The sequence below is a fragment of the Struthio camelus genome, chromosome 3, assembly GCF_040807025.1.
Source record: "Struthio camelus isolate bStrCam1 chromosome 3, bStrCam1.hap1, whole genome shotgun sequence".
Lineage (NCBI taxonomy): Eukaryota > Metazoa > Chordata > Aves > Struthioniformes > Struthionidae > Struthio > Struthio camelus.
The window spans coordinates 12,031,989-12,057,545 of NC_090944.1; positions in this window are offsets into that span (position 1 = coordinate 12,031,989).

Consider the following 25,557-nt stretch of genomic DNA (forward strand, 5'->3'; position numbering starts at 1 on the left):
CAGATGTCACTGCACAGGTTCTCATTCTCTGACACCAAGTTTGGGAACTCTGATTTACCAAATGGCAGGACAAGTGCCAAGATAGTTGGGAAACTTTAGCATAGCATATAACTTGTTGGGGAGAGACAAGGACTACAAAAAATTTAGAGGTTTCACAGTGGACCAGACTTTTTTGGTTGATATCCTTTAGCACTGAATACTTAGGGCCTTTTGAAGTTCTAGTGCCTAAATAAATTTTTGATCAGTTTTTCCTGATTTTTGTAATGGTTTCAAAGTGCTATGGAAAAGATATGTCATACTAAATGCTATAGGTATGCTATATATTTTGCAATAAGGTTATTAAGCATTTAGAACATTAGCCTAAACTCATAATAACCCTTTGCACTGTCACACAGATTTCATATATGGCCTTAAGCACGTTGTTTAGAATCAGATTTTTAGAAGTATTGATCTTTTTGAAGGTGCATATTAGTGCCTAGTAGGATTTTCAAAAGAGCAGAGGCTGTAACAGCACTTGATTTCAATGGAAATTAAGCTCACAGGAACTTGAAAATCTTACTGAGTAAATATCTCTGTCTTTAGTTAGTTGCAGCTCAGTACCCTATCTCATGTTCCTCTAAATTCCCTACTGACTGCTAATTTCCTCTGAAAATAATCTAGCGATGGAGGATGGTTTAGATTCCACCTCTTTATGAACTGGACTGTTGGTCAAGGTGTGTTGTTATGAAAACTTCCTTCTTTTTTTTTTTAGGGTGAGGCTGTTCAGTTTGGCATTAAATAATGAAATATGAATTAGACCAAGCAATGTAAGTGCACAGCTTGCATGTTAGCACAGTCCTATGAGAGATCTGGGCTCCAGGCCTTACTTCCTTAACTATTTTGTGTGAACTGGAACAGCTTCAGAAGCAGGGGCCAACCTCACAACATCCAGTTGTTCCAGAACAGTGGAGTCTGCAAGGAGGTAAAAATCTGGGTGCAGCTCTAAGCTCTAAAATGGGCAGAGGGAAGAGGTGCTCTGCTGGTTTTAAGGGGTGTACCACCTCTATGAGAAGTTTTCCCCCGTCATGGGAATAAAGGGCTGGCTCAGACCCAGCTTGAGGCTGCTTCCTGTTCTTGAACTGCTCCTGCCAAGGGAAGGAGGGGGTCTGGGGAAGGAGCAGATCTGGGGCTGAGGACTGAGAACAGCCCCAGGGAATCAGATCATTTACTGCTTCTGCTGACAGCAAGGAGAGGATGTGCGAAAGAAATTCATGGTATTTCACCTAAGCTGCACCCCTTCATCTTTCTCAGCATGGTTCCTGAGGCTTTCCTTAAGGGAAGCTATTCCCCTGATTGTTTTTCAAAACAGTAGCCCCAGCACTTTGCTGTTTTCCTCATACCTACATCTGGTCCTGGCTGGCATCTTCTACCTACTTAACAGCCGGAAGAGGTTCCCAGCAGGGACTTGCCCATGAGATGGCTCCTTACTCACACTCACATTTCTCAGTGTCTTGGGTTCAACCCCCTCTCTTCTCTTTGATCTTTTTACTTGAGCGCTTTCACAGTTCTCTGCCCAATGGCTGCTGGGGCTTGTGTTTGTAGGGCCTGAAGGACACAACTATGCTACCCTATGTGACGTACCTCAGGGGCGCCTGAGTATTAGATCAATCTGAAATCCTAGGCTTTCTTTTTTTTTTTTTTTTTCCCTCAGCCTGTTGAAAGAGAAATGGCTTGAACTGGGGACAGACATCCTATTTTCCCCCCTAAACTGAAATTCCTCATTTCTTTCTCAGGCATTTCAAATTATGTAAAAATCAACGAACCACACCAAAAAAAAAAAAAACCCAAATGGTTATTAATTGTTTTCACTTGCAATGCTTTTTTTCTTCTTCAATTTTGTGAAGGGAAACAGCAGTAAGAAGTACAGCTATGGTGGAAATGGCACCAGAATGATTAAACCTGCTTCGTCCACCAGCTCAGCTATCAATGACAGTGGCAATCTGTCCCCAGCAGCAGGAAGAAATGGGCTTTATAGCTGCTCCCCTTCCCAGCCCTAACCTATTGCAGGAACTTACTCAACACCCAGAAAAGCTGCAGGGTGAGGGGATTAACACCATGCACTTTTATAGCTTAGCGATTTTAGGAGAATATTGCTTTTCTCTGTCCCTTCTCCCCTCTCTCAAGGCACTTTGCCCATTTCCTGATGCTCCAAAATATCCTTCTACATGGCCAGGCATTTTGTTTTAATTTTTTTTAATGAATTCAGCTCAGCGCCCACACATCCCCTTAACCGTAGATTTGTACGCTCAAGAGAAGACACGGAGAGATGTTGATGTTTTTGGCTAGCGTTCATGCCCTCAGTACCCATTTTTTTTATGAATATACATGCCTTCTTGGCTGTGTGCGCTGGAGCCCATCTGTTAGAATGGCACGGTTCCTGCTCGCAAGCGGAATCAGACCTTGGCTCCAGGGCATGGGTTTCAGGCAACAACGGGTTTTTAAGCGGAGCAGCAGGAGCCCTACAGGAAGGCCGTCCCCTGTGTCAGTGCTGGCACCACCTGCCTCCTTTCCCATCAACACACCAGTTGACACTGTTGCACCAACGGAGCCACGGAGGTCAGGAGAGGCTCTTGGGGCTGCCAGGGAAATTGCCAGCGTTGCAGCAGAGGCCTGGGAAGAGCACCGGCTGCTTGAGGAAAGCAGTTTTCCAAAGGTTGCAAAGGAAAATATTGTGCGCATGAGCTGGAGCAAGGGAGAGAGATCAACTCCTTAGACAGTTTAGGGCATGAGCTTAAACATGAGGAAGTAATGATTCATTTGTCTGCTTTCGAGTAGACATCCATGGTGAACTGCTTTGGAAGGCGTTGGAGTAAGGGCTGTTTTCAGGTTGCTTACCAATGGTACATGAGTCGGCCTTAGTCAGCTTAAACACAGAAAAGCTATGTGGTGCAGGAGTCGTCGGAAGTACAGTGATGCCCTGAGTGTATTTGATTTGCAACTAAAAATATATATATTTTTTCCGTTTCTTTGGAAAACTCTTTCTCCTCCAAAATGGACTTCAGTAGAAACTGCTCTATTAAAATGTTTGTTCATTGGGTATCTTGCATCTAAATAACTGTAAGTTCAGACGAACTTCAGAAAATGTTTGTGGCCTGAAAACATTGATAAGCAATTGTGGCTTGAAAACGTTAATAATCAGAGGCCTGAAGTTCAGTTTATCTGTCTGCTTAGACTGTTTTACAGGGGTAGAGCATAAGGACAGCACTCAGGACTGTTGGCTGCTTGTGAAAAGTCTTGGGCAAGTTTGGTTATTTTGGCTTGCTGTTTCTCGGTTCAGTCACCTGTAAAAACGGAGCATTAATACTAACCTTTTTTATGTTCTTTGAGACATTCTGTAGGGGAGCAAAGCGATAGGATTATACATATCAGAACAAAGTATTAACATCTAAACACAAAGTTTTTCCTTGACGCTGATCACTGATTACTGTAGGATCTTTAGGTTTCCTTATGTCCAGTGTCTTTCATTAGCTATTGACTTACAATTCTCTCTTTTCTCCTTTTTCCCTCCCTCTTTTTTGCATTTTTTCCTTTCGATTATCACTGGAACAGAAAAGAGAGAAAACATAGAAGGTGATAGGAAAATAAAAAGGATAAACCAAAAATGTCAACAGTCTGACTCTCTGTTCTTAACCCTGGAAATCAAGCATACACCGAGAAAAAACAGCATGGAAACCCCCAGAGACAAAATGAGTCATGTTCCTATTTGATCAAAACAATAGAAAAGAGAAAGAAAAGATAGGAGAAAGGGAAGTTGCCCTTTTAAAATAAGCAGACAAAAATGCCTTTGGAAACCTTTGCCCAGTTCCTCTAACTGAATAACAGGTATGCCTTGTACTCTCCGTACAGGTAGGATTTCCTCTGACACCTGCGTGGACTGCTGCCAGGGAAAGGGGCAGAACTGCACCACACTCACCTCTCAAACGTAGATTATTTCCTAGGAGAGAGCCTGGCTCATTTCCAGGCTAGGGCAACCACACCGATATTTTCCCACAAATCTTAAAGACATTGCTTTACTTTCTGCCCCCACTATTGGTGACTTTGTGTTGTCAAACCCTTCAGTTAAAGTTGCTGAAGTTTATACTTTTGTGAGAGCCAAAGTAGAGCTGCTTACAGACCCATCCAGATGTTGCTTTTTTAGCATATGATATAAAGGATTTTTTCAAGAGGGCAAAAAAGATTCTGCCCGGGTGGCTGGCCTGCTAAACTGGCTGTGGTTACAATATCTTCTGAGCAGTAGGAATGAGGTTAAATCCATAAAAAGTAAAGATTTAAATCAAGGAGCTCCCCGATTTCAGTTTTTAGAGTAGTTTTTGGCTGAATTAATGAGAGAAAAAAAGACCTCAAAAATGTAGTAAGTAAAAAGCAATAATTCTGCTGCTACATCAAAGGTTTATCTGTGGTCTTTATTCAGTGAATTTGGGACTTGCTCTTTATTTTTATAACGGTCCCCTTTTTTTTTTTTTTTCCCCCCTGGAGTATCGTGGTTTGTGGTCTAAACTTCCCCATAAAAAATGAAAACAAAAAAATGACCCATAACCTTATAGGGATGGTGACCATGTTAAAAATAAAACCTATTACTAATTGGCTGTCTTGTTGGCCAGCTTGGAAAGGACTGAGCAGGCCTGGAGATTAAGTCATCCTCTGAGAATAGATGGTGCGATCCACTGGAAAGGTGGTTCCAGCAAGCTTGCTCTGGAGCTGCTTTTATATAAAGCAGTATGTGTTTATATAATCTCAGCTAGTGAATTCAGCATCTGCTATCCTGACTCCCTTTACTCATGTGAGAGTCATGAAAGCCAACACAGGCTTAAGGGGAAAAGAATCAGAAATCCCAAATTTCTAGATGTTTCTTCTTCTCTGTCCAAAATAGGATCACATCACAAAAGAGGATACTAGTTGAAAAGAAACTGAGAAACTTCTTGCATGGCTAAGTGGTAGCCTGCTTTCTTATTTAGCCCCTGTTTAACAAAAAACTGCCGCTATTACTCAAAACACCAAAATCTGTTCTTATTGTAGCTCGTTGTTTCTCTAACCTTGACTTTCATGAATATTAAGCAAACATTTTGAGTTCAATGGGCACTTCATTGTTCTCATCCTAAGAGTGGGAGACAACATCTGCTTAAGGATTTTGTTGTATCAGGGCCTTGGGAAGCGGAGAAGCCTATTTTCTTCTCAGTGGAGAGAGACCGTGGTTCCTCTGCTAATTCAGGACATTGGTGGGACAATGAAGGAATTGCATGTTGGCAACTCACATTTCCTCTAGCCTCTGGATAAAGGATTTGAGTTTTGTGCGTGCTGCCAATCCTTTAAAGATCTTACACACCCTATAATCACCCTAAAAATTTGGAATAAAAGAGAAAAAAATAGACTGAAAAAGAAAAGAAAAATCCTGCAGGCTGCCTTAGCCAAATATCTTGGACTTTAGAGCTATTTGATCATTAGTCTATGTATGGATAATCGGTGTAATGCTAAATAAAGAAATTATACACTGAAATGGAAAATTCGCTTGGTAAAAGCCCAGAGAATTATTTCTTTTCTGGAAGCTTACATTCCTGGAGATGGGCAAATGCTGTTTCCCCTCCATTGTGCATTACTTCTTGAGGTGTTCAGCTGGTATGTGTCTGTATGTTTATTTTTTATAGTACTCTAATGCCGGATTCCTCTATCAAATGAGGCTTCACATTATGCCAAACACAGTTCAAACATACAGAAAAGGTACGCCTTCACTAGGTTGAGATAACCTAGGTTAAACCTGGGCTTTTAACCTTACCTTATCTTCCACAGACAGTCTTCCCAGACTTCTCTACTGGTTTTAAGTAAGGACACTAAAATAAAATTCAGGAGATATTTTCATTCAGGTTGGCATCGGTAGTCTTTGCATTGAAGATGCTGTGCAGGAAATGTCCTCCAGTGCTTTCCCGCAGTTTCCCCAAAAACAGACACATTTTTCCAGAAGCCACTGGAAAAAAATGTTCACCGCAGAAATACAAGCACACATGTATACACAAAACAGAGATTTGATCCAAAAGTCTTTGGAGTGGATGTAGGAGGGCACGATGCCCCGTTGTGCCTGCTTGCGCACAGGTAAGGTACAGGGGTGTTTAGATCTCAGTGCCACTTCTCCCACTTACCTCTGCAGTGGAGAGTCTGCAGGAGAGAATCTTTGTCCCGAAGAGTTTACAGCCTTGTAATGAACAGGAGGAGGGAACAAAATAAATACTTGTGCTAGTTTACAAATATAGAAGACATGGTAATGACATGTTGAACTTAAATGTCAGGGGTTAGGTAGAAAACAGGCAAAAAGTAAGGTGCAAGGATATATTAAACACTGACCCCAACCTCATGTTCTGCCCATCACCTTCCTGAAGGATTCGTGACAGACTGAGTTTAGAAATAAGGCAGAAATAAGGGAATTTGAGATGAGGAAGGGCGGAGGAGAAGTGTTCAACTGAAGGTAAGCCTGGGGAAGAGTGAGGAAAGGTGCTTCTGTAAGTGTTTGTTTAATTGTTTATGGGTTTTTTTCTCAATACCTGAATCAGTAATCAAAATTTTTCATTAAAAGGGAATAAATTAAATAAAGTAATATTCCCTGAGTGAATCTTGTTTTACCTGGGACAGATATTTAAAATATTAACACCACGGCATGAAACATTTGAATCTTTTTATACTCGAATATGTCAAAGTACTTGACATACCTATACTTGCTTTGAATAAGAGCACAGTCATGGTCATGCAGAACTATTAGCCTTCACCCTAGAAGCACAACAGCTATTTGCTAGTGTCCATCTCCCCTACCATATTACTGTGTGTGTAACTCTGTGATAACAAGATTGTACTGTTACTGATTCAAGGAACAGGCTGGTCTGGTGTTTTCTCATATTCATCTGAATATGTTACCACATGTGGTATAACCATATTCTTAGTGATTTTTTTGACCTTGATTTGCTAAACAAGGATCTTATCACAGCACTGGCAACCAAAGTTCACCTGAAATTATCAGAAAAGTACCCTCAGCAAAACTACCATTCTCTGCCTCATACAGCCTGTTGTGCCATGACATCCTTTTTATCCAGCCATCAAAGATTTCCCACTCTTAACTCTACTAGTACCTAAAGTGCAAGACTCTACTGCAGAAGTGCTAGTGCCATTAAACTCCTCTTATGAGACAACATACATGTCAATGATTAACTGTGTCTCTGGATCTTCAGCCTTCTTCCATCTCCCTTTTAGTTTCAACATCTCCTCTTTTGCCTGAATTTGGAGCACATGAACTGGTCCAGGCAGAGAATGCAAGGTCAAATTCCGCGTTCTTCCAGGGGAAAAAAGCACAAAAAAAATTTAAAAAAATTCCGAGTCATTTGTGGAATTTATGCCCTATTCCTTCATTTAAGTTTTACCCCCTCAACTCACCTGACAGCACAGACAGCAAACATTGCAATTCTGGGCAAATTCATGAAGGGTGGGATATTTGTAGCATCTATTCACCATGGATGTTCTGTGACACAGACGGTGTGATTTGTCCTTTTAGCTCAAAGGACTCTAAAACACTGTTTTAGTTGAATGATGTACTTTGCAGAGACAGCCTACGTATTTCTGAAGATATAAGGTGAAGAATGAGGTTGAATTCCTCCATAGTCTGGCCTCCCCAAGAATGGAACTGTGATATCATACTCATATTGTCATTATGATCTCATGTGACTCACTTATACTGAGATACTCTTTCTAATGTGATGGTAATAAAGTTGCAAAACCTTCTTTGTTTCTAAGGATTCAGTCTTCTGAAGAAACCTGGTGGCATGTTAAACACAAAGACACTCCATAAACTAAGATGATAAACTTGTACTCACAATGCCCAACAGTCAAGGTAAAATAAAGATATAATTCCATAAAGGGGCAGTGATTAATAACTCTGCATAGGGCATAAGATAAGAAGAGGTAAATTATTTGCTTAAATAAAATAACTCTGCAAAAACACAGGTGAACAGGCAAAATGGGTTGTGAAAGGTGACACAGCAGAACATAACACACGGTTCCTGCACCCCAGGCCAGCGCTATTTTCTCTGATTTCTGCAGCTTCTGCTGGTCCAAGAAGTTACGAAGACCTGTTGTGAGATAAAATTTAAAAAAAAGGAGGTTTAATTAAAACAGAAATTTTTTAAGGATGAGGTCTGTGGGAGTAATTGAAAGCCTAGTGGCATCCTACATGCAATTAAATGTGAGCAGACAGGGGACTGGAGGACATACCCATGCAGTGCCTAGAGAGAACAATCCTGAGTTGTCAGGAGTGGACAGAGCAGATGACCTCAGAGGCCTTTGCCATCTCCAATTTTAATGATTCCTTGAACTGTATGGCTTAGAAATATGGGGACGTGCATCTAAGTGATGCATGAGCTTCACGCACCCAAGGAATGCTTTAGCTGTCGTGACATCCTGTAATAGACTTGGCACGGACCAAGGCAGGAAAAACAAGCCATCATCTTGGTCTGACTTTGCCAGGAAAGTCTCAGATTTCTCCCCACTGATGACAGTTGTCTTCTCTCCCGTAGCTCCCAATGTGTGTCACTGGCAGAGAGGAAGCAGAGGAGGGGGGAAAAAAAGAAAAGCAAGGGAAAGAAAAGAAAAACTCCCGTCCTAAAAGTCATCATAACAAACTTGCTGCCGAGTGAAGTTGCTGTTTTGCGGAGCGTGCTGACTGCTGTGCTGTGACAGATCCTGTCAGAGAAGCACTGCCCCAGCTTGCAGGTGTAAGCATGACCTATCAAACTGAATGGGAGCTGACAGAAGGGATTTCTGCAACGTGAAATGGAGAGCTGACATGAAAACAGTGACGTGTGAGGGACCGAATCACCGCAAGCGCAGCTGTCACAGATGATGTCCAGAGACATGACAGTAGAATACTAACTTTACTTGATGTCAGTTTAGTTGTCCTTTGTGTTTGGAAGAGTAACTGCTAGGAAGAGGCAAATTTTAAAAGCACACAGTGGGAAAAAAAAAAAAAAAAAAACCCTACACATCCATTTCAGCTTGACATCCAAAGCAGTTTTTGTATTGTCTTGCAACATATAGGCATTTCTATTAGTAGTTCTTGTTTTGTTTGCTTTTTTTCTAGCTGGAATGATAGTTTTGCATAAACTATTTTAAGACTTTAAGATTTTATTTAGTCTACTGACAACACAGAAGAAGTCCTACTGCGACCGCTGTCATCAGCTAGCTAGTCATATCTCTGCAAGGTCGAGCAGACAGTACCTTTTTCTTTTCAGGGTAGGAAACAATTGTTTCTAAGGCACAATTGTCTAGGAGATGAAGAATAAACCTTGATATTGAGACATCTGAGGTTTGTTTCTCAACATGTTACTGACGTTCTACGTGGCCATGGACAATCACTTCATCTCTGTTACTCTTCCCGACATGCGTTTATGCAGCCGACCAACTCCTTGGGTCAGGAGCCATCTTTTCCTTGCCCCTTGCCACGTGCGATAGATTCTGAGCTACAACTTGGACCTTCAGTCTGTGTTTTATAAATAAAGCTTAAGCCTAGAGTAGAAATGGTTTAAGGAAGCAGAGATTATAATAAATACATAAACCCCCTCACTTTAACATGAATTATTCAGCAGTGAGTGGAATTAGGACTTCAAGGCACTGATGATGAAAACCACTAAGAGCAGTGCTGTCAGACAGATACAGAGGGCATTACACTGCAAGAGAGAGCAAACTCATCAGGGTCTTACTACTGACTCTGCCTGTGCCAGGCTGGATGCTGCTTCTCTGACACCAAGGGAGACAGTGAGATGTGTGAGGGTATGACAGGCTGTCCTTGAAGCAGGAACAAGTGCTCCCACTTCTCTCACCCATCTGGCCTTAACTCGAATAGCAAATGTACCTCTCTAAGCTATAGAGAAAAGAGGACTCTGAAACCTTTCCTTTCTCTGGGGCAGGAGTGGCCTGGAGTTGATCTAGTCCCATCACATCATTTTAGGTCAAGAATATATTGTTTCTTTTCTGAAAAGTCTGCAGACATCTCTCAGAACCACTGTAAAACCACTGAGACCAAGCATTAGACATGATCTAATCAACTGCGGAAAGGCTTTCATTATTTTTTTTTCCAGATAGGTGAAGACATGGACAGCCTAGAAAGTTTGTTTTAAATCACTGTTCCCTTTCTGTAGCACTTCTCCCCCACCCGCCCCCGAGAACTATTTGCAAGGGTTCAAGACTCTGTATTGGGCTGTCCTTGATCCCGAGGGTAAAAGATGTTATTTATGGTACTAGGCCATTATTTATTTTATTGTCTGTCATGTATTGGACCTTATGAGTCAAGCCACTTGATTGCACCTTATTATCGTTCTCAAGAGGCAACATGCTGAGAAGACACTTTGGGTGGATTGAAACATAAAAGGAGAAGTGAAAATCATTTCATGTGCTGATATATTACCAAATACCTAGCAGAGAATAGCTGTATACGGAAGAAGGGTCTATGAATATCCCTAATATTGACAGAGAAGAAAAATATATTTGTGCCTGTGCTTTACCACAGAAGTCCTGTTCTCTCTTCAAAAAGTTTGCGTTCTTTCTCTGAGAGTTTCTTTCCAACATTTAACAACAGAATTATTAAAGTTATTGTTTCTTCCAGCGAGTAACTAACAAAACCAAAGGTCACTGAGTTGCACTATTCCTCCCACTGTCACTTAATTTTGTATATTATCACCCTTCCCTCCATACAGTCATGCCGATTTTCTTGCAAGCCTCCTACATTTCATGATGTGCAGGAAAACACTACAGGATGCCAAAGCTTCTGGATTTCCTCAGTGTGATAGTTTCCCTTTTAGTGTTTTTTATAGGCCATTTACTATTGTTCTGCTGCTTGCATATCTAGTCACATAAGAAGATCCAATGTCTTGATACTGGATTCCATAAAGATCATGTGGAAATAAAGTGCAAATTTTAAACAGTGAGGGTAACTAACCACTGGAACAGGTTACCAAGTGACGTGGTAAATTCTTCATTACTTGCAGTCTTCCAAGTTAGGATGATAAAAAGACATTTTGGTTCAACTAGAAGTTCTAGCACTAAAGCTAATACGAATGGATGAATATTTTTGACATCCATTTTATGAAGCAGGTCAAGGTAGAGGACCACAGAAGTACTTTCTGACCTAAAACTCTATTGGTCTTATTAGTAACTGATTATGGTGGTGTTCATTTCCGCCTGCAGTTTTTGCTGCAGTAGAATAAAATAATAATAGATTTTTAGCTGACCCTCCAATTCCATCATTACAAATTTAAACTGAAATCAGGTTCATCTGAACAAAAAAAACCCATTCTATTTTAACTCCTTATCTTAATGCTATAGCAAAACAGAAGCAGTATTTTTTAGCTATCATAATGCTGTGTGCTGTTAAATATCACAAAAAAGAGGGTAAAATCTCCCGAACAGATGTGAACACAGGTAGAATGCATACATTCATGCTTAGTTGCATTAAACAAGCAGATAAGAAGTTACAGTGGGTGAGTCATAGGATTCACTAGAAAGCCCTAAATGGTAGGTCGTGTATTCTGCTGTTTGAGTTACAGTACCTGATTTGACGCGTTCATCAAAAGAGCCTGAATTAGGTCTAATTCGTATAATAGAAGAACAGACACAATTAGAATTAATGTTTTCCAGTCAGGACAGAATTGAAATAGTAGCCAGAAGTTGTCTCCTCTGATGCTAACCTGCTGCGTAACCTTGTGGAATCCTTTTTAATTCCCCCACCATCTTTCTTCTCTCTCTATATATAAGCTACTCGAGGCAGGTATCCTCTCTCCTTGAGAGTTCGGTGCCAGGTATGCAGAAGTCTATAGGAGTCTTTCCACCGATTTCTCAGGGCTCTCAATTAGTCCTTTAGTGCAGTGTCTAGTTCAGTTGTGGCACAAACTTATCTGAAGCCTCTAGATGCTCCCACACTGTAAGCAACAGTTAAGTATCTGGTCAAATGCATTCACCTAGCTATCAAATTAGATCATGAGGAGAGCTGGTCAAAATCTGTAGCTTTGGCTTCTAAACATTTCTTCTAAATTTTCTTTTGTTTCAAATGAAGAGAGAAAAAAACACTGAAATTTCAAAAGTTTCTTGGAAGATGGAATTTGTGAAGAACTTTCTTTCAGAAATATTGAAACAATCGTATTAAAACTTTAGACATGCACAGCCTGCAGACCCTTCTTTCAGTTGAATGACATTACTGTATGACACACTGAAGTAATGAAAATGAAATGATGAGCTTTGAAATTATTGAAGTAAAATGTTTTCATTTATTCTTGATCTGCTGAAATTTTGTTGATAGTATTGTGTATCAACAGCATGTTAGAATTCAGCAAAATCATCATTTTCTTGTAGAATTTTTTTTATCCAAAAACAATTCAATCTTTCTTAATACAAATGAACTTTGATCATAGGACAAATCACATAATAAATGGTACATAGTGATCAAAGGTCTAACAAATTGCTCAGAAATATTGAGATTACATGATAGATTTTCTTCCCTTGAGAATCATATGCATATATGGCACCAGCCACAGCATGATAAAAGACTTGGAAGAAACTAACTACATGGAAACATTTCTCATTCATTATCTTGAGTTTCTGCTACTGTGTGACAAATCATTAGTCGTAGTGTAAGGCAAGCTTTAAAAATGTAATTACTTAATCATGCAGTTAGTTCCCCATCAATCCTACCAGCACTTGTTCTTAACTAGCTTTAAAGAACAAAATTAGGAGTAATTTGTAAGCAAAAGTAATTGAGGAAAGCCTGATATTGCCAAGGTGTTGACAGCACAGCACATGGTGTTGTTTCTCTTAATTCCGCAGCAAAGCAGTGGTCTGCAAACTTTGTGGAACAGCTCTGCTGACTGGCTACTGGTAAAGCCTTGAAAAAGAGCTGGTGTCCCAGCACCGAGGTCAGTAATCAGAATTTTGGTCATTTTGTGTCTGGTGCACAACACTTGTATCTTCGAGGACGGCAGAAAGGAGCCATGGGGTAAGTTCAATGGAAAGCAGTGAGGACAGGTACCAGAGGCCTGGATAGTCATCTCAGAATAACTCCTTTTTGCTTTCAGAGGAGATACGGACGTTAGGAATGATGCTGGCCCAGAGAAGGAAAAGGAGATGTTGAGAGCAAGAAGAGCTAGAGCTTTTAGTCAGTGATTTTTATACTTTCATACATACTTTATACTCCACAGGATCCAAAATAGAGTAAAGTAGAAGTGGGAGGAGGATGGGAATTTTCTAATATGTTGTTTCACTGATGAGTGTAGCTCCATTTTAAACTATCCCTCCAAAAGGATTATTTTTAACACTTTTCTCACCTGTGAAAATTTCTGTTTCAAAATTATCTGATCTTATAAGAGTCTGATCTTATTTCTCAGAATGGAAAGAATCTAGTATCCTGATTTAAATCAACCTGTGAAACGGAGTATGCACATATATTTACTGTCTCTCTACCCGCCTACCTATTTATTCGTACAACGCTATCCTGAAATAGTCAAACTAAAAAATGAAAATGAGGTATTTTGAAAATATTAAAACAGAATACTTAAAAACAGAGAAGCTGTCCAGCAAGTTAAGTAGATAAAAACAGAACAGTATTTATGGAGATGGAAAGGAAAGAAAAAAAAGATATTTTTGGAAAAACAAATAAGATTGTTCCCAGGAGTTCTTATTCTTGGGCTCATTAAGTTTCCATGAAGGATGCTACACAAGGATTTGGACTGTTTGGGGCGATTCCTTTACACTTGCCATGTAGTCTATAGAGGAGAAAAAGACCAATTAAGGAGGATAGCTAAGTAAGCTGGCTGGAAATCAAGTAGTTTTCCAGTGGAAATTTGCCTCCTTTTTATCAAATGTTTTATGAAAACTAACGTCATCCCTCAAGTTGTTTCTATTTGGTACACTATTTTGGATAGGGAAAAATTGGGAAAAAGTCTCTTTTTTTGATCAATTTTCACCCTTTTACAGCAGTCAATAAGACACTGTGGCCTCCTAGGCCAGAAGAAATAAATAGTTGTCTGATCCTTTGAGCTAGGTCCTTTCAAGAGTTTACAGAGATATAATAGAAGAGTGGCCTTTCAGGGGGGAAAAAAAAGAAAAAAAGAGTCTTTCTGTCTTTCTGGTGGGAGATGAAGGGTAGAGAAGGATGTTCAATGGGACTCTGACCTGAAGAAGCAACAGCGGAAGTGTCTTGTGAAGGTTAAAGTCCATTACAGAAGATGTTTCCATTCTGGCTTAACTGAAACTGAGTGTGATTGCAACGCTTTTCTTCTCAATAATTGTTCCTGTGGGCTTATTTAGGACGTGACGTTGAGATATTTCTAAAGGCATAGTATTTATGACATCTGATACGATGACGGCATGCGTGTGTTAGCCATCTCTTGCTTTCACCAAGGGACAGGAGACTAAAGCAGGATTTTGCACTCAGCATGTCTTAAGCTCTTCTAAATCACTGGAAAATTTTGCTGTTGTAAATTCTGCCTTTATATCATGCATTTCTCCTGACTGTGAGTTGTAAATAGGAAGGGGACAGCAGGAAAGTTTCTGTGGTTTGAATGACATATCCTCACTGCTGCAAGGTGGTGTTTTGCATCATGGCAATTTGCAGTGACGGAGAAAATCACACCAAGGAGTGCACCCAGGCAATTTAACTTCCTGTTTTCCTTAGAGACATTCTGGGGGTAGACCATGATTTTCATTTGCTTTTTTAGCCAATAGGTATTTTAGCAACAGAAACAACAGAATTTCCCTCCAGAGATTTTGCACAAAAATTCAGGACGTGAATAGTGCCGTTTCCTGTGATTAGCTGGATGAGGGCAAGCTTACATTGCTTTTTGCAGACAGAACCAAAAATCTCTCAGTTCAGTCCTTGAGTTGGTCCAGTGTTACTCAGTGCTGATCCAAGAGCTCTGTAACCATGCTGCTGAAACCCTGGATGAAAAAACACACGCTAAAAGTAAATATGCCTGTATTCAACAGCGGCTCTGAATACAGCTGCTAAAATTGTTGCTGGTGCTCTTTAGCCCCTAGGCTTCTGCAGGGAGAACATGGGAGGAAACGGAATATCAGCTAGCTTCCTAACCTACTTTAGAGACCTCTTTGAGGGAAACAGAAGTGTGACAGATAAGAGCCGTTGTGATATAACTGTCTTTATTGCTCAGTCAAGGTAACTACCTGCGACTGGGATTGAAAATGTGTAGTTCATCTTCTTTTAATTTTAGACAGCTAAATGCTGGATGCCTAAATCTAGTGTAGCCAGTTTGACATGGTTTGTACCACTAGAAATTAGTAGCTCCTGAGAGCTCTTCACCTGTCTTACTGAAGACACCTATCTTCGGGAGAGATGAGTCATTATCTTGAAGTATCTCTTCTTATTGATTGTGAAAATATCCTTGAGTGACTAGTTGAGACTTAGGCAAATAATTTAGACACCTAAATGCAATGGGAGGAAAGCATTCAAATGCTTTAACGCTGCCTCATGACAGGAAGTGAGGTCCACAGGCTCCAGTGCAACAGGCCTTTCTCCCCACTAATTTTTTTGTATAATAATTCAGCCATTTTTGTGCATATCCTTTTGAGTGTTTCACTCCGTAATACTGTAGACTTTTTCAACAGAAACGTTTTGTGTTCAGCAACATGCAAGGTATTTGAGAGAAGATGAGCCAATTCCACACATCCAAAACCCAGGAAAATGGTAAGGGGAACAGGCTGGGTTAGCCATGCAGAAATCACTCTCTCCTCATGAACAACACTTTCTCACCCCAGACTCCAAACCTTCTGACCCCTGTCTGTAAGGATGGGTCTTGTTTAAAAACTGCACGCTGTAATAGTATCCAGTATTTAATGGGAAGTACTGAAACTGCTACACGGTGCCACAGATTCACTCGCTGAACATGTCACCAGGCAAAATTTTATAGGCATTGTAAAATCTTTTTACCACACACAGCTGCATTACCCAAAATTACTCAAATCTGCAGGGCATCTGAGACGCACACTACAGCAATAATAGGCTTTGCTGCTTAAAAAGTGATTATGACTAATGCACAAAAACAATTATCACCAGGCTTAATTGTGAAGAATTAAGCACCATATACATATATATGGGTGTATAAATCTATATGCGCATATATATATATATATATATATGTGCACACATATATACACACATACGTATGACATCTGTATCTAGTTTTTTATTTGAAAATATGGTCAAACAAAAGTAAAGACAAGCAGAATATGAGGATTTCTGTGAGGGGGGAAAAAAAACCCAAAGAGCTTGCTCAACTGAAGATGTGGAAGCCAGCCAGAAAGCAGAGACAGTGCTGTTAGTATTAGGGATAAAGACTGCTTTATTAAGAATGATCAAAACTGAGTTAGAGATAAATGTCTATCGTCAGTACACTCATTTGGGAAATGACCAGCAATAGATCCTTAGGTAAAGATTGTAAAGAAAAGACAAAGCTTAAATTCTACTTCTTTCCCTGAAGTACATCTTCCCATCTCCCAGGAATGTAGGGTTTAAACACTTTCCAAGCCAGAGGCTAAACCTGTGCCTCTGTGTTTCTTAACTCTGGATGAAGTTTTCTTTCATCAATTTTTCTAGCTGCTTTTTGAAAGCATTTCCATTTTTGGCCTCAATGGCACCCTGCTGCCATAATGTTCCACACCTGAAATATCTGCCTGGTGGTGATAACGTTTTCAAGATACCGAGACTGGCTGGCGGAGGGAAAACCAGCACTTTTACCTTGGTGTCTAAAGTCAAGAGAGCGTATAGCATTTCATGACTGCCTACTGCACAGGCCTGCCAGATCCAGTCAGTGAATAGAAATAGAGCTGACATGAAGACCATCTATTGCAAATCGCTACTAGGGTAACAATGATGATTAACTTACCCTTAACTTCTTTCTGCAGACAGTGTAGGGAGCCAGGATCTGGCAGAGCTGGAGAATAAGCAGGCTACTCTAGATATAGCAATCTCCCAGCTCCATCTTAAGTAGGGGTGTTGTCTGACAGTGGTTCTTAACCATTATGTATGGCAATTCGCAATTCAATTTCGATATGAGGCTCAAACAAAAAGATATCTCTGTCTACCCGTGACAGTAGGTGTTATATGGCAGAAATATTTTTTGCATTGCAATCACAGCAACAACTGCAACACAGATTAGGTCTTTGTTGTGCTAAGGGCTGTATCTATGAATAGTGATGCACATTGGCAACATCTACCTTCCAAAGGAAGAGCAAAAAAAAGATCTAAGGTAAGAGAGTGAAGCCATGTGACAGACCGGTGCTAGAGACGGGACTCTCCCCTTCTGTTGCACTGTGTGCGTCTGGACAAAGCACGCTAGCATGCAAAATACCGTATAACTATGTAAGCGCCTTATTATAAACCAGGAGAGTAGGTGCCACCTACTTCATTGCTTTCATTGTTTGGGGAGGATGTTGTCATTTCTTGCGCAGCTCCCAGCTATGGTGATCCTTAGAGAAAGGATGGAGTTGTGATTAAAGCAGAGATAATTAAGAGGATTGAACTAAACAGTCAACTGTTGCTGGCTTCAATTGGCTTCAAAAAAGGTAGGTCAATTGATGTCAATTGGGGGCCCCACCTGTAGATTTTGCTTCCTCGGCTGCTTCAGGCTCTTGCCTGTGACCTTCAGCAATTACGCCATACAGCAGGCACACAAGTAGAGTGAGTTGCTTAAAATGAGGTGGATAAAACACAAGAAAGAAACAGTGATTATTATTAGTACAAATCGCAGTGTGGCCCATAGGCTGAAAAAGGTGGTATTTGCAGTGTGCAATCACATGCACGGAGGATGATGTCTGGGACCACTCTATCATCCTAGAAAGGTTGTGTGAAGCAATCCCTTCGCCTCTGGCTGGGGATCACTGTGTTAATGGCTGTCGCGAGGCTTTCTCCGTTCTGCTGCTACAGATGAGTCATTTGATGCTGCTTTAGACCTATGGCTGTATTTGTACTAGCCAACCTGGCAGAGCTGGGCACTGGCACAATGTAATACCTACCATTAAATTGTTAGCGCAGTCGCCAGCTTGTGACAATCCACGTTTTTCCAGGCAATTTGCATGAATTGAGGAACAACATTCCTATTAGGTAGTTTGGATCTGGGGGTGAGAAGGAATGGTTGTATGGATGCAAGCAGTGCTGGGCCAATTAGCCTGAGTCCAAGAACAATTCCTGGCTCAGTTTATTGATTGCTGTAGATGTAGCCTATGAAGCTGAAGTGAGTCCAGTGTACCTGGATGGTATCCATTTCCCCTTTACTCAGATATTTCTTGTTGAAAACGAAGGTTCTTAAATTTCTAATGTACCCAGCAAGTAAAGGATTGACATAAAGAGCTGAAAAAGGTAGTCTTTCTGCTTAGCAGAAAGGTCAGGACTGGATCTTAGGGTTTTCTGGGCTGGATTTTTCCCTCATAAGATAATTAGAATGTCAAAGATTTGGTACCTGTAATGATGCTACAACGTTGATATTATATCTGGTATTAATTTCTCTTGCGTTCATCTCAAGTTAGGCATCTAGTACTAACTGGTCTCCCTGAGTGCCTGCTACAGTGAAGGGAGAGAAGCAGACACCTTCAGAGGGAAAATTATTCCATCTCTCTTAGACATCTGTCTTAGAACGGGACAAATTACGTTCTGGAGGTGCTCATCCTGCTCCATTAACTTACTGAGGGAGCCCAGGGGACTCGGTTAGAGTGTATGTATGTCTGGCATTTCAGTTATAGGATTAAGATATGACTCCCGTCCACAGACTGGGGGTTGGGAAAAGGAGGCTAGGACATCCAAAACCCAGTGAAAGTCAAGGGGAATTCGATGTTCAACACCCAAACTTTGGGTAGATCATTGCCCCTTAGCAAGTTGCCCAGGAGCCAATGAGCTCTGCCTCACAGGGGAATTCAAAGCTCTGGTTTCCCTGCCCAATGCTGGGTTAAACAGTCAAGCAGTATACTTTTGACACATTTCCTGGATGGAAAGCTACCTCAGTTTTCCCGGGGAAGCATCAAGCACAGTCTCTGACTTGTTTTACACTCAGTGGCCCAATTTCAGGAAGCATCAGAGTCCTGCATTGTTGGAAAAAGAATCACCCTTCAAAATAAACCCGCAGGAAAGAATTAACTAGAATGTACACGTCTTTATTTTACCTTATTTCTTTAATTTCTATTGTATCACCTTTTTAATAGCTCACGTAGATTACAATGTTACTTTTGCGAACTCCGGTAATATATTTAAAAATAGCAGTGCTTCGTGCCTTCAGACATAAATCAGGACTCCCCGGAATTAAATGTTGTACACGCATCAGAGAGAAATAGGCCCCACGCTCAGCTTGCACTCTTGATATATAGAACAGTATCTTGAACTTTGCAAGTACCACCTATATATATAAATTCAACTGTTTGAAAGCCAGAGAAAAAGTTCTGCAAAATATTTAAACTCGGTGCCTTTGCTATTTTCATAGTATTTAGGATATATCTATATCAACTTTTCCATCTCCTTTTATTCATATTCTACTCGAAAACTGGTTTCTATGTTTTCCATTAAGGATAAAATGGAGCTTTCTCACTGAAAATCTGGTGTCTTTGGTAAGTTCAAAGTTTGATAAAAAGTCAGCAGAAAAATCTGATATTTAATTTAAAGGATGCTGTGCTTTGCATTTTCTATGCAAAAGTCATAGGAAAAAAAGTGTAATTAGTTCTCTAGGAGAACATCTGCTTGTGATCGGCTTAAATCATTAGTCTTTTTATTTACTCTTTTTTTTTTCTTTCTTGAGGGCCAATCTTTAAGATTTCTTCTATCTTTTCTAAAAAAAATCTAAGATTTTCATATATCAGTTTGAAAGAGACCAAAAATGCTAAAATATATTTTCACAAGAGGGAGAAAATAGTAGTGATTAAGTTGAGCTCTACCACCTCCCAATAGAAAACAGATTTTTTTTTTTTTAATGGAAAGCAGCCACAGCTGCACATAACAACACGCATTAGTGCATCTTGCAGTGAAATGAAATCGAACAGCAAGACATGATCATAAGCCTATCTTGGAGTGTAGTCAATTTGTCCAGTAAATATTGTGGCATTAACAGTTTTATTTGTTGATCATTTCTGATGTTAATGGTAATGGGCCCCTTTGGTATTGGGATATTTATGTCTGACAGTGTGGTACAATTTACATTAATAAGTCTCATTAATTTCAGATGGTTTCTACCATGAAAGAAGGAAATATTAGTAATGTCTTGAGTTTTTTTTTTTTTCCCTACATTATTCTCTCTCCCTACACAGCACAGAGCCACAAAGCTACATTGCTGCACAACAATGAATGCTCCCTTGTTGTTGTTATTAATGATTTGCTTGCTTGCCAGTGTTCAGGGTGGATGGTTGCCTCTTGGAGGAATTATCTTACTTCCATATTTTACTTAGACTTTTCTTTCTTTTTTTTCCCCCTTTTTTTCCTTTTTTTTTTTTCAGTGAGCTGAACTCATAATTCTAAACAAAACTGGAAGCATTTTTGCTTCCTTCTCCCATTTCCTACATCCTCTCAGTTTCCATAATGATGACAGTCCTGGCCAACAGTTAGGATTTGGATGCTAAAATTAAATACAACTTCGTGGGAGGATCTGTGACCGAAATGACAATTCCTTCCTTGAAAATGATACAAATGACTCAGTTCTTCAGTGTGTTCAATTTTTATAACAGGAAATAGAAAGTTAATTACTGGTTATTAAGGGCTTCCTAAATACCTCTCTCTCTTTCACTTTGTCTTTTATTAGTTGGACAATGAACAGTTACTTTGTACGAGATGAGAAAAGTCAAAGCAAATAATTTATTGGGACTGATTTCCATAATGGGTTTCAGGCACAGACTCATGGCACTGGCAGCTCACATGGCTGTCACTCTCCTGCCCTAGAATCAAAATGTTATTCATTCTTTGCAAAAATAGAAGATTCAATGTTTTACCTATTTAAAACTCAGGCAGTTACATGGGATAAAAGCATACAATCACACAACCTTGACTCTCTAACCCCAGAGTTTAAAGATTCCATTATTAATTCCTCTTATTATTATTATTATCCTGTTTTATTTTTCAACCTCTGAACAAACACATTTGAAAACATGTTTTTTTTTCAAAGAACCCAGAAAACATAAGACCTTCTTAAGGAAGGACTTCAAGAATGGCAAGCCAGCATCTATATATTCAATTAATTGCATAGGCAAAGACGAAGAATAAAGCTTTGGAATTAAAATGTGGGATTTCAGCCCTTTTAAAAAAATAAAAAAAAGGGAGTCATTCAGGATTTCACTCTGATCCCAGTGGAAAGACTTTCAGTTACTTCAGCCATTGAAAGTCTGCATATCAAGACTGGATGTTGTTTGGATAGAAGTATAGTATTTCATTGTTCTTAGCTTTCCCTCCAATGACAGTCAGAATTACAAGAAAAAAACTCTCAGGTTTCTTAAAACCTAAACATGAAATGGAGAGGAATTTGCTCAGAACCCTTTAATATCTTTTAGCAATACCCAGGCTGAACACATGCTAAGGTGGAAAGTGAGGGTCTGCAAATAGAAATGCAAAAAATATGTGCTGAGGTGTTAAAAGATATTTACTAAATGGAAAATGGAAAATGACTGCTGGCTGGCAATTAGAGAAAGACACTAATTGACTAAGGAGCTGAACAAAGCTAAGGACAATTAAAGCCCAGGTTTAGTGTATCAGGAACAAAAGGTGGTGCCAAACAACCAAATTGAAAGCTTGGTTACCTTGTATACAGGACTATTAAAGAAATAGGAAAAAAACTCACCAAACAATTCATACGGGCTCCTAATCAACTTTAGAATGCAACTGGCAAACGACTGAAGAAATGGCTTATTATGTTCATATAGAAAAATGATAAAAGGAAGACCAAGAGAACTATGGTCTGGCCTCAGGAAAACCATAGAAAGGATTATTTCAGTTGTAATGATTAAGAAAAAGTTAATAAAAATATATTAAGGTAATTGCCAAAAATAAGATAGTGGAAAACAGGCACAACCAATAAAACTTTGAGTTCTTTTTTTGATATAGCCACGGGTTTGATTTCTAAATGCAGTTTATACGGGGCTTCACTCGTATATTCTTGAAGTGTTTTTTTTTACTGTCTCCTTTCTCTACCAGTGCTTCCTTTATGGATTACATAATGAGATGAAGTTTGGTGAGAACACATAAACAACCCTGCTCAAAACAGATGCCTCCACTTTTATTACTTGTTGACAGTTTCATTATTTTTGTTGAAATGAACCGGAAGCACAAATTCAAGGTCTTCTCTTTTACCTGACCACCAGGCAGATGCTTAACAGTGGAGGGAAAAAATAACTGTCTCCTCATCTCCCTGAAGCAAAACACAGTTGCTACTCCAGAGGTAAGTGAGATTTCAAAGGCAAGCTGAGAAATGCTCGTCTCTCATGATGATACACTGACTGAACCCTGTGCTTTGTATATGCAAGTTCTTTATCTGCATCAAAGACAAGAGTGGGTCTTTCTGCAATGCAAACTCCTCTTTGATGGATGCTTTCTAAAGTTGCCCACAATAAATGCAATCAAATCATAACGGGCGATATAAAATAAAAATGATCACAATACAATGGAACAAGTTTACTACACAGAAATAATGTCCTTATGGCACTATCATGTCAACTCCCCATTTTCATTCTTTCACTGTGACTGCAGAGAAAGGCAAATAAGTTATATTTACATCCCCGTGTCCCCCAGCTTTGTAGTCTTACAGTTGTCTTGCAGGTGGTCTGCTTGTGGACAGAGCCTGCTGGTTCTGTAGAGGTTATAACTTTACTAACAGACTAGACAGTACCACAGCCTGGTACCACACTCTGAAATTCAATTCTCTGTATGACTAAGCTGTTACAATTATGTCTGGTTTGGGTTTTTCATGGACCACCTAGGGCTTTTCCAAACATTTATGCCTGTAATTTGACTTAACAAGGGCCGAGAACCACTCCCAGTAGAGAGTTTGGGTATATCATCTCCGCTTTGGTAAGTAATAATAATTTGGACTGCTTATTCATATAGATTGGCCAAACTGTATTAAGTGACATCAGAAATGGTCTTATCAGTGTTTAATTTGCTGGTCTAGATGCAGCTGTTAAGACCACTGTGACTGATCTGTAACGCAGAAGGCTGAGAAGTCTGATCTAGAAGGTCTTTTCAAGATCACACTTTTTGAACAAAGTTTTGAGTTTTTTATTCTCGTAAACTTTATATCCAGAGCTGCCAAAATATATCATAGCATGTCAAACACAGAAAAATGTATCTTTTTTGGTGATGAACTTAATTATGTATTTTTAAATGTACTCACCTTTCCATTAGTTTGCAGCCCATTCCTACTCTTACTCCAGCACCAACTCTTCTGAATTATTTCTCCTTAAAAATCTCTTTGATTATTTCTGGAAGCCATTTCAGCTCTTAAAATATCCTAAGCAATATAGTTCTTATTTTGCCTCCTTGAGCTGAGTTTCAGTTCCACCAGTACCTCCTCCCCTCAGTCACTACATGCTGCTACTACCCACCTTGAAAGCAGATCTAATTGCAGTAACAGGACTCCTTTGTCTTCTGCAGCACATTTCAACTTGCAGTTTGTGGTGCACAGATATATGACTTACTGTGATTTAAGTCCAATCCACAAAACTGCTCCCAGCCCAGGGTTCTGGTTAACTTCTGTGTTTACACTGTAAGGCAGTTTTACTCTGCCAGTGAAGTGAGCAGAACTGCCGGTAGTCTTGGCCATCAATACATTTTAGGATTTGGAGGTTTTAAAGAGTCTCACTGAGCTGGGAATGTAAGGTCACATACAGAGTGCCTACTGTGACACCTGGCACTTATTTAAGTGTTGTTATGGTTTCCTCATTTCCATCATAAGTGATTCAGACCACGTACCATCCAGAACTACCAGAAATCAATTCTGCATAAACTCAAGGATTAGAGGTAGCTGTGATGTATACGGTGAATGCCTAATGTAGGAATTGTGACTCTTACTATTCGTTTAGTAACTCCAGCTAGTAGTTTGAGTTGTTCACCCCTCTTTTGAACCTAGATACTATAATAATGATTAATGCCAATGAAAACATCATGTTTGAATACAGCCTTAAGACTTACTATCAAACATTGTAAAAGCAATATGGCTTGGAGGACCAGCTGCAGACTATTTAACACAGATAGTAGTTATCATAGTTGGATTACAGACACATTCAGGGCTGTCTTTTTTGTGAATTATTCCTCACATTGCAGTTTTCTTTGTAGAATGAATTAATTATCACTGAATTGTTATGACACGCCTGAGTTTTGCCTTTATACATTGGCTCAAATTGTGCTGTTGTCAAGTTATAGAGTGATCATACAATTTGATGCTATCCATAAAAGCAATAACAAAACATTATACCAAGGTCTGTAATATAACTTAATTGACCAAAGTGTTCAGCATGAGATAACGTATTTGTTTAGGGGCAGATTCTCCACCTAGGAAAAATAATACCTTATTCTGACTGTGTTCCCACTAAAATCTTGCCAATTCTTGAAAGTGAAGTACTGCTTGATGTGGATGAATAAGGGGCATAGAATTAAATTCTTAATTTGTTTTTAGGATGGACATAGTTGGGAACGTCTTACATTTCAGATCATCTCCTAGTATGAAAATCTATTATTATTTATTTATTAAAAAATCTTCATGATGCTCTACCACTCCTACTTGAGGAATCATCTTCTAAAATATTGTCAGGGATGCTGTTCAGGCAAAAACCTGTCCAGATTTGGCCAATCTATGAGCTTTTGAAAATTGCCTAGTACTAAAACAGTAAAATAATCCAATGATTCAGTCAGAACTCAGCATGATTCAGCCCATCACATCTCCTTCAAGAAGATAGATCCTTGTCCATCTTACATAGGCTCTTGGACTCAAAGCCAGGTAGTCTAAGCCTGGCAGGCTACAAAGTGCATAGAGATAAAGGCGAGCCTTGTGACCTCCTCAGTAGGTAGTAGAGGAGAGCAGCCTGCTATCACTATTAGTTACCTGTGCAACATGGGTTGAGGTTTAAATACTGTTGATATATTTATGCTATTCATATATGTATAGATATATGCAAAAAACCTTCATCACTGAACTGTTAAAATTTGCAATTTTTACTTTTAGCATTCTTTGAATATAGCTTTGTTTGTTTGATTTTTTTTTTAATTGAATATATGGTCTTCTACCCTCAGACACCAAATGAACCCAGCACTTATTGCTCTTGCTTCTAAGTCTAAGTGCGGTTACCAAGAGGAGGCACTTGGCTACCGGGCCCTGATTGCCATAGCAGGTCTTCTCCAAGACGACTGAAGGAAAAGAAACAGGTTAGATGAAATCACTCCACAGGCCAAACCCCAGAAAAAATTAAGCATCGATCTTGCCTTACCCACTGGAGCAGTAACCCAGATAGCTGCTTAGATGCATTAGCACAGGGTTC